Source organism: Lepidochelys kempii, chromosome 1, assembly GCF_965140265.1.
Source record: "Lepidochelys kempii isolate rLepKem1 chromosome 1, rLepKem1.hap2, whole genome shotgun sequence".
Lineage (NCBI taxonomy): Eukaryota > Metazoa > Chordata > Testudines > Cheloniidae > Lepidochelys > Lepidochelys kempii.
The window spans coordinates 212355917-212365633 of NC_133256.1; the positions used below are offsets into that span (position 1 = coordinate 212355917).

Here is a 9717-nt window from a genome sequence, read left to right on the forward strand (position 1 = left end):
TGTTACTCTGAAACCTGTCATTTTAATACAGTGGACCCCCAAAGGTATTCACCTCTTTCAGTAAGGTCTAACTTAGTTCAATAAAGTTCCTTCAGGATATTGTAGGAACTTGTCAGTCTGTTATCTCAACAACATCTTGAAAGCTATAAATGCAATGTAGCCTCAGTACATTTACATACATTTCAAAGCATTAACAACTGTAGATTAGCAAAATCTCTTCCCCAAAACACTAACCCACAACCACCCCACCTGGATTCAGAAAGGAAGGAGAAAGATCTATTAGCCATGAACTGAGAACTCAGCCAGAGTTAAACAAGCTGGTGTGCTGTGAATGCTGCTTGTCAGTCTCATCTCATCTCATTGATTCCTTGTGCTCTCCCCCTCCCACCAATCTCTTTGGTGGATCCACCTGTTCTTTCTCATCCAGTAGTGAGGGAGCCCCCGGACCATTTTATAAAGTTTGTATGAAGCCATCAGTGAGTGCCAGCTGGTTAGCGAAAAGCAGATCTCTTGATATTCTCATTTGTTAAAAATGTCTCTGTTTTTCCGTGCGTGTAAAATTATGCCTTGTTTTACAAACTGTTTATTTACAGTACTTACACTGCCAATTTCCCCCCATAATGGTCTGTTTTTACTATTCTCATTGCCTTGTCTATTTTTTTTCAAAGTATTTTTCTTTATTTGATTTGATTTGATTAGTTTATAGTTTATTTGCTATTTGGTTTTGTCCATCATATGTACAGTAACTCCACACTTATCGTCGACCCAGTTAACGTTGTTTCGTTGCTGATCAATTAGAGAACATGCTCCTTTAAAGTTGGTCAGTGCTCCCTTATAATGTTGTTTGGCAGCCGCCTGCTTTGTCCACGGCTTGCAGAAAGAGCAGCCCAGTGGAGCTAGTTGGTGGGGGCTTGGAACCGGGGTGGACCGGCAGCCCCCCATCAGCTCCCCTAAGTTCCCTGTGCGGCAGCCGCCCAGCAGGCTGTCAATTGCCGGGCAGTTCAACTGTCCCTCCCCGCACTGCCGTGTGCTGCTCCTGCCCTCTGCCTTGGAGCTGCTCTCAGGAGCCTCCTGCTTGCTGTGGGGGGTGGGGGTAAGAAGAGGGGTACTAATGTCAGGGTGTCCCCCTCCCCCCCACTCCTGTACCCCACCCCACAGAGCAGGAGAGGGACACAACAGGGCTCAGGACGGAGGGAGCTTGCTGGCAGCAGCTGCTGTCTCAACTTGCTGATCTACTTAAAGAGGCAATGTACTTACAGTGTGGTCAGCGTACCAGAAGGGGCAATGCGCATCTCTCTCTCACACACATGGTCTCTCTCTCTCTCTCTCTCTCACACACACACACACACACACACACACACAGTGTGTCTCTCTCTGTCATGCTGTGTCTCCTCCCTCCATTCCTGCTCCCTTGTAGAGTGTGAGGCTACATTAACAATGTGTTAACCCTTGAGTGACCCTCTTCCACCCACTGACTCCACCACCTCAACCAAGCTTCACAATCATCATTGCTGTGTGTAGTATTATATTGTGTGTTTAAAAGATAGTCTTTTGTCTGGCAAAAAAAATTTCCCTGTAACCAAACCCTCCTCCCCATTAACATTAATTCTTATGGGGAAATTGGATTCGCTTAACATTGTTTCACTTAAAGTAGCATTTTTCAGGAACATAACTACAGTGTTAAGCGAGGAGTTACTGTATAACATCGGCAGTATGGTAGGGTCTTTACAGTGACAGGACAATATATAAATGTCCTGGAGTTTAAAAAGTCTAATAATTTGTAGCTTTAATAATAAATACAAGCACTTTTTTTTTTTATCCTTTGGACACAAATACCCCTCTGAAGGGGAAAGTAGTGCAGCTGTGCTGAAAGTTTTTCTGAGGAATACCTCTACAGCAAGTAAAAACAACAAGGAGTCCTTGTGGCACCTTAGAGACTAACAAATTTATTTGGGCATTACGGGGTATAGTAGAATTTACTTCTGCTTATTCACGTGGCAGAGTTTTCAAAATATTGGCATTTACCACCATACTTTTAGAAACTTAGTAAAGTATGTACTAGTCATAAAGGTTATTCATCCGCCATGTTTCATGTCTTAAAGTCTTGTGATAAGCAGATTGAACTGAATAGTTTTTAACAGTAGGACAATGTACATTTTTATTCTTTCTCATAATTAATTAAGCCTCCCAAAAAATTCAGCTCTGGGCAGATACCAAGCATGGAAAATTTCAGCTGTTAAAGGGGAATGTTTAGAAAAGTTCTAAGAACAGGTAAGTTATAATGGAAATTATTTTATGACCTTGACTCTGGCAGGCACAGCCACTATTTGCTCTCATATCTAAATGCTGTAGCATTAGGTAACTTAGGGCCAGATAATGAGCCCATTACACTGATGAGCAGTTACACAAGTAGTTCCATCGCAGTCTCCCATATCTTGGGATGAATGAAGTAATTTAATATTAACTGGAGCATGGACTGGAATTCAAGTCAACCCCTCCCAGGTGAATGCCCTAACCATCAGCCTATAGAGTTAATCTCACTCTCTCTGGCCCTGTAAATATTTAATTATTTGATACAAAGTGGAACAGCTTCAACAGGAGAGACTGAACAAGTCACACCCCAGAATATGCTATAATAGCCCAGTGTCTAGAGCACTTGCTTGTGACATGAGAGTACTGCGTTCAAGTCCCTGATCCACATTAGGCAGGGGTGGCATTTGAACCTGGGTCTCCCACACCCAAGTGACTGCTTTAATCACTAGACTTTGGGGTAAGGGCAGTGGCACTTCAGTTTTTTGTGAGGAATGGCTGACAAGATGTAGGCACCTGACTTGCAGAGGGGCAGCGCTTAAGCCACACTCTTCTCCTCATCGCCTATTGGTTAACTTAGGTGGCTCCCTGCTCACCTTGCTGACTTCTGAAGGGACTTTGCTTAGGGAGTTTTGGCACCTAACTTGGGGCTGTGGATTCTGCTAGGTGGCATGGCACCAAAATGTTAGGTGTTGCAATGCTAAACTTGAGTCCCCTTTGTGGATCTAGCCCAAATTTTCTACCCCACATATGCAAGGGCACATTTTCAGATATTCAGTTTATTTCAAAGCTATTATTTTTTCCTACTTAATAATGGAGACATTACAGGATAATCCTTTGCTAAGTCGACCAGACTAGCTGTTTGAGTCCCCCTCCCTCCACAACATCATTATGATTTTTTTGTTTTTAAAACACAATTAAAAAAAATAGTGTGCTGGAGGGGGCTCTCAGTTCCCTGGTAAAGTTATACCATGAAAGGGAAAGTAGGGCTGATTTCTCACCACCTCTTTGGATAATGTTCGAAAGTCACTTCAGAGAAGACTTATCCTGGGGGCTCAAAAATACTTCTGAAGATCCAATGTATTGTCCTTATGGAATGGAGCAGATTGCAACAACCATCAGGTGATTTACTAAAAATTTCCTATGGAAGGAGACCTCTATGCCTGAGAGAGAGAGAGAGACTCTCTCTCTCTCGGCTAGCTCCTCAGTCCCTGGAAAAATCATGGAGCAGGTCCTCAGGGAATCAATTCTGAAGCACTTTGAGGAGAGGAAACTGATCAGGATCAGTCAGCATGGAATCACCAAGGGCAAGTCATGCCTGACTAATCTAATTGCCTTGTATGATGAGATAACTGGCTCTGTGGATGAGGGAAAAGTGGTGGACGTGTTGTTCCTTGACTTTAGCAAAGCTTTTGACACGGTCTCCCACAGTATTCTTGCCAGCAAGTTAAAGAAGTATGGGCTGGCTGAATGGACTATAAGGTGGATAGAAAGCTGGCTAGATTGTCGGGCTCAACGGGTAGTGATCAATGGCTCCATGTCTAGTTGGCAGCCGGTATCAAGTGGAGTGCCCCAAGGGTCGGTCCTGGGGCCGGTTTTGTTCAATATCTTCATAAATTATCTGGAGGATGGTGTGGATTGCACCCTCAGCAACTTTGCAGATGACACTAAACCGGGAGGAGAGGTATCATAGAATCATAGAATATCAGGGTTGGAAGGGACCTCAGGAGGTCATCTAGTCAACCCCCTGCTCAAAAGCAGGACCCATCCCCAATTAAATCATCCCAGCCAGGACTTTGTCAAGCCTGACCTTAAAAACTTCTAAGGAAGGAGATTCCACCACCTCCCTAGGCAACACATTCCAGTGTTTCACCACCCTCCTAGTGAAAAAGTTTTTCCTAATATCCAACCTAAACCTCCCCCACTGCAACTTGAGACCATTACTCCTTTTCCTGTCCTCTTCCACCACTGAGAATAGTCTAGAACCATCCTCTCTGGAACCACCTCTCAGGTAGTTGAAAGCAGCTATCAAATCCCCCCTCATTCTTCTCTTCCGCAGACTAAACAATCCCAGTTCCCTCAGCCTCTCCTCATAAGTCATGTGTTCCAGACCCCTAATCATTTTTGTTGCCCTTCGCTGGACTCTTTCCAATTTATCCACATCCTTCTTGTAGTGTGGGGCCCAAAACTGGACACAGTACTCCAGATGAGGCCTCACCAATGTCGAATAGAGGGGGACGATCACGTCCCTCGATCTGCTCGCTGTGCCCCTACTTATACATCCCAAAATGCCATTGGCCTTCTTGGCAACAAGGGCACACTGCTGACTCATATCCAGCTTCTTGTCCACTGTCACCCCTCGGTCCTTTTCCGCAGAACTGCTGCCTAGCCATTCGGTCCCTAGTCTGTAGCTGTGCATTGGGTTCTTCCGTCCTAAGTGCAGGACCCTGCACTTATCCTTATTGAACGTCATCAGATTTCTTTTGGCCCAATCCTCCAATTTGTCTAGGTCCCTCTGTATCCTATCCGTGCCCTCCAGCGTGTCTACCACTCCTCCCAGTTTAGTATCATCCGCAAATTTGCTGAGAGTCTAATCCACACCATCCTCCAGATCATTTATGAAGATATTGAACAAAACCGGCCCAGGACCGACCCCTGGGGCACTCCACTTGACACCGGCTGCCAACTAGACATGGAGCCATTGATCACTACCCGTTGAGCCCGACAATCTAGCCAGCTTTCTACCCACCTTATAGTGCATTCATCCAGCCCATACTTCTTTAACTTGCTGACAAGAATACTGCGGGAGACCGTGTCAAAAGCTTTGTTAAAGTCAAGATACAATACATCCACTGCTTTCCCTTCATCCACAGAACCAGTAATCTCATCATAGAAGGCGATTAGATTAGTCAGGCATGACCTTCTCTTGGTGAATCCATGCTGACTGTTCCTGATCACTTTCCTCTCATGTAAGTGCTTCAGGATTGATTCCTTGAGGACCTGCTCCATGATTTTTCCGGGGACTGAAGTGAGGCTGACTGGCCTGTAGTTCCCAGGATCCTCCTTCTTCCCTTTTTTAAAGATTGGCACTACATTAGCCTTTTTCCAGTCATCCGGGACTTCCCCCGTTCGCCACGAGTTTTCAAAGATAAAGGCCAATGGCTCTGCAATCACAGCCGCCAGTTCCTTTAGCACTCTCGGATGCAACTCGTCCGACCCCATGGACTTGTGCACGTCCAGCTTTTCTAAATAGTCCCTAACCACCTCTTTCTCCACAGAAACTCCACAGGTAGATACGCTGGAGGGTAGGGATAGGATACAGAGGACCCTAGAGAAATTAGAGGATTGGGCCAAAAGAAATATGATGAGGTTCAACAAGGACAAGTGCAGAGTCCTGCACTTAGGACGGAAGAATCCCATGCATCGCTACAGACTAGGGACCGAATGGCTTGGCAGCAGTTCTGCAGAAAAGGACCTAGTGGTTACAGTGGACGAGAAGCTGGATATGAGTCAAGAGTGTGCCCTTGTTGCCAAGAAGGCCAATGGCATTTTGGGATGTATATGTGGGGGCATTGCCAGCTGATCGAGGGATGTGATCATTCCCCTCTATTTGACATTGGTGAGGCCTCATCTGGAGTACTGTGTCCAGTTTTGGGCCCCACACTACAAGAAGGATGTGGAAAAATTGGAAAACGTCCAGCGGAGGGTAACAAAGATGATTAGGGGACTGGAACACATGACTTACGAGGGGAGGCTGAGGGAGCTGGGATTGTTTAGTCTGCGGAAGAGAAGAATGAGGGGGGATTTGATAGCTGCTTTCAACTACCTGAAAGGGGGTTCCAAAGAGGATGGATCTAGACTGTTCTCAGTGGTAGCTGATGACAGAACGAGGAGTAATGGTCTCAAGTTGTGCAGTGGGGGAGGTTTAGGTTGGATATTAGGAAAAACTTTTTCACTAGGAGGGTGGTGAAACACTGGAATGCGTTGCCTAGGGAGGTGGTGGAATCTCCTTCCTTAGATATTTTTAAGGTCAGGCTTGACAAAGCCCTGGCTGGGATGATTTAGTTGGTGTTGCTCCTGCTTTGAGCAGGGGGTTGGACTAGATGAACTCCTGAGGTCTCTTCCAACCCTGATATTCTGATTCTATGATTCAAAGATCATCAGTGTAGGTCATCACATGACTAGGTATAGGAGGCAGACTCAAAACTAATTGGATGGCTGATGAAGGACTAACCCCCACAGCTCCCCCTGCAGTTCCACAGCTCCCCCCGCACTTTTGTTCTGTCTCCTCTAGATACTGGCAGGGCTGGGGGATTCAGCACCTACTGCAAGAGAGAGAATAATTAAAATAAACTTTTAAAAAAATGAAGAGTTGGGTTTTTCTCTTGCCTGGAATTACCACAGCCCCCAACCCTGCATGCTGAGATAACAGGCTAGGAGGAAGTGGAGGAAGGTTCATATAGGAGCCGAAGGCTGCATCCTTCCTGCTCGGTGTCCCTGCTATAAGGTGCAGAAGGAGAGGTTTTTGCCTTGTGTGCTCCAGCTGCGTCATCTGCTGGGTCAGAAAAGTTTCACTTAGACTGCCTGATCCTGATCCAAGAACCAGTTCTCCAGGAGTTTCCCACCAGTGGGGCCAGGGAGCCTGATAGCCTGGCCCAAACATCTCAAGGGATGATGGAAAACTGAAGAGAGCCTTTCAGCTGCTGGAGGTGGTTATATCAAAGGGCAACGGCCTGGCATAGGGAAACCATCAGGAGTCCTGGCTGAATCCGCCACAGGCACAGCAAGGAGCTGCCAGTGAGACCATTTCAGGTGTATGCCCTCTCACAGCGTAGGTCTTATGACTCCCATCCCTTCCTTCACTGGGAATTCTGTTTCCATCCCTTAGCCCGAGGGGAAGTCAGGAATCCTGTATGGGGGGGAGCAGAAGAGACTCTCCCCATCAAGAAGAAATTCCTTCTTGGACTAGGGAGCTCTTAGATTTGGTGTGAAAAGCACCGTTAGTTCAGAGACCACCATCTTCCAAACCCTTGGCAGCAGCTGCAGTGCCCCCTTACAGCATAGGTATCAAATATACCTCTGGCCCATGAAACAGTTTATTCGCTTCCTGTGAATCTTTGGGCTTGTCTATGCAACCCTGGAGTCTGCTCTACCAGGGTGTGATAGGTAGAGTGCACCAGTGTGTTGTGATTTGACTCCCCCATGTAGGCCCTGCTAGTGTGCCTTGGTGTAGACCTGGTTTAAACATTTAGTGCAGGGGTGGGGAACTTTTTTGTGTCAGGGGTGTGACGGCTCACCTGCAGTGGGTGGAAGACCCAAGCCTCCCCGCCCCGGGCGGGTGAATTGAATGTATGTGGCCCATGAGCCAGATGAAAATGAGCAATGGGTGGGATCCGGCCTGTGGGCCATAGGTTCCCCACCTTTGATTTAGTGCATGACAGCAGGGTCCACACAGAGGAGTTAGAGCACAACACAGTGGTGTACTCTACAAATCACAACCCCCTAGTCCAGACTCCAGCACAGCAATCCAGCAAAACCTCATGTACAGGTGTAGACCATCTTGATGGCATTTAACACAGGCATTAGAAGCATTAGTCTGGCAAAAGCTGTTATGTGTTCAGGTGAGCGGAAATATCACCAAAGAGCCCTTAAGAGTACTAAGAGATGCCAGGTATCGGAAAGTAGCAGTAGCAGTCACTAAAATCTAAAATAATTGTGACTACCAGCATGGTTTATCTTTATCTATTTCTATTTTAATAACTTTTGCTGAGTGTGGCCCATGGTATTCTATGATTCTATGCCACGGGACAGGCTATCAGGTGAAGCCTGCCATATGAAATGAATAGGACACCCCTGCACAGTCCTTCTATCCACTCTCAAAAGAGCAAAAATAAAGAGATTTCCATTAGCAAAAGAGCTTTGCAGGACTCCTCATCTGACTCAGGCTACCAGTCCCCACATCTCTTACAGAGTAAAATAATAAAAGGGGAAAGGGACTCAAGAAATTACTTCCAAAACAGGAGAAAACTGACCTGTTCTTCTGGGGATAGCAGTTCCTGTGACTCATCACCAGAGGGTGCCAGAGCTAAAGATTCTGCTCACTTGGTATCAGTGACACAGGACAGGAAAAGATAGGAGAGAGGTCCTGGAGGCCAAATTTATGCAGTTAGGTAAGAGCTTAAAGTCCAGGACTCCATAGTACCATTCTCTGAAATGCTTTCACATCCATGCGTAGGGCCAATTAGGCAGAACTGCAAAGTCTCAATGAGTGACTAAGACAATGGTTTTCGGAGGAGGGATTTAGGTTTATTAGGAACTGGGGACCCTTTTACGAAAGGAGAAGGCTCTGTAGGAAGGATGGGCTCCACTTAAACCAAAATGGAACCAGACTGCTGACATGTAAAATTAGAAAGGTCATACAGAAGTTTTTAAACTAAGGGCTCGGGGAAAGCCGTTAGGTGTGGAGGAGCACTTGGTTCAGACAGGGAAGGATTTATTAAAGGGATACTCTATATCCCTTGCGGGAGGGATAGCTCAGTAGTTTGAGTGTTGGCCTGCTAAACCCAGCATTGTGAGTTCCTTGAGGGGGCCATTTAGGGATTTTGGGCAAAAATTTAATTTATTTCCCAAGATACTATAGATGTCTTCGTTATTTTTGAAAAAGGCCTCATTTATTTAAATGATTACTGTGTAAGATTCTTTGTTGCATTAGATACTTGCTTTGTGTCTGACCTTAATGCAACAAGATTACAGCCTGCCTCTGGGAGAGGAGTGTAGTTAAAAGCTTAGAGACAGGATAACCACAGCTAGAACAATCAATCTGAAAGATTTGACCTGATCTGCCACATTAGAGCCTGGGGTGAAATCCTGGCCCCAGTGATGTCAATGGCAAAATGCCCACTAACATTAAGGAGGTCAGGATTTCACCTTAGGGTTCTATTTCTAACTGAGCCTGCAATGAGCTTGAATAACCTCTCTCTCTATTTATTTTAAAATGTAGTCTGTGTGCAGCATCTTAGACTGGATTGTTCCCATGGCGTTGGTCAATAAGAAGCATGGTGAAGGATGAACACAAAGAGCAGTTAGCAGAGGTGACACAAACTCATGGCAAACACTATCAATGTCTAACTGACATTGTTGAAAGTGACCCATGAGGAGCAATCAGTGGAGCCAACCATCGATCCCTGAGCATTTCAGATTCATTTGCCAACCCCCGGTCTAGTTATTCCTTAGTCCTGCCTTGAGTACAGGGGACAGGAGTACAGGGATGTGCGTTCATTTCTATGATTCTATGATCTGGGCCAAAGTGCCTTAGTTCCCCAGGTGTTAGAAGAGTATTTTTCCTGTCCAGTTAATTAATATTGACATTTACTCACAATGTACACATAAGTCATCTTTGGGCACGGC

At 45.8% G+C, this 9717-nt stretch overlaps 1 protein-coding gene across 2 annotated transcripts in view; it reads left to right on the forward strand.

The window, feature by feature from the left end:
• The window catches only part of LOC140898661 (C-type lectin domain family 2 member L-like), a 30444-nt gene that overhangs the window by 15851 nt on the left and 4876 nt on the right, over positions 1 to 9717 (forward strand). The gene's annotated exons all lie outside the window — the stretch shown is intronic.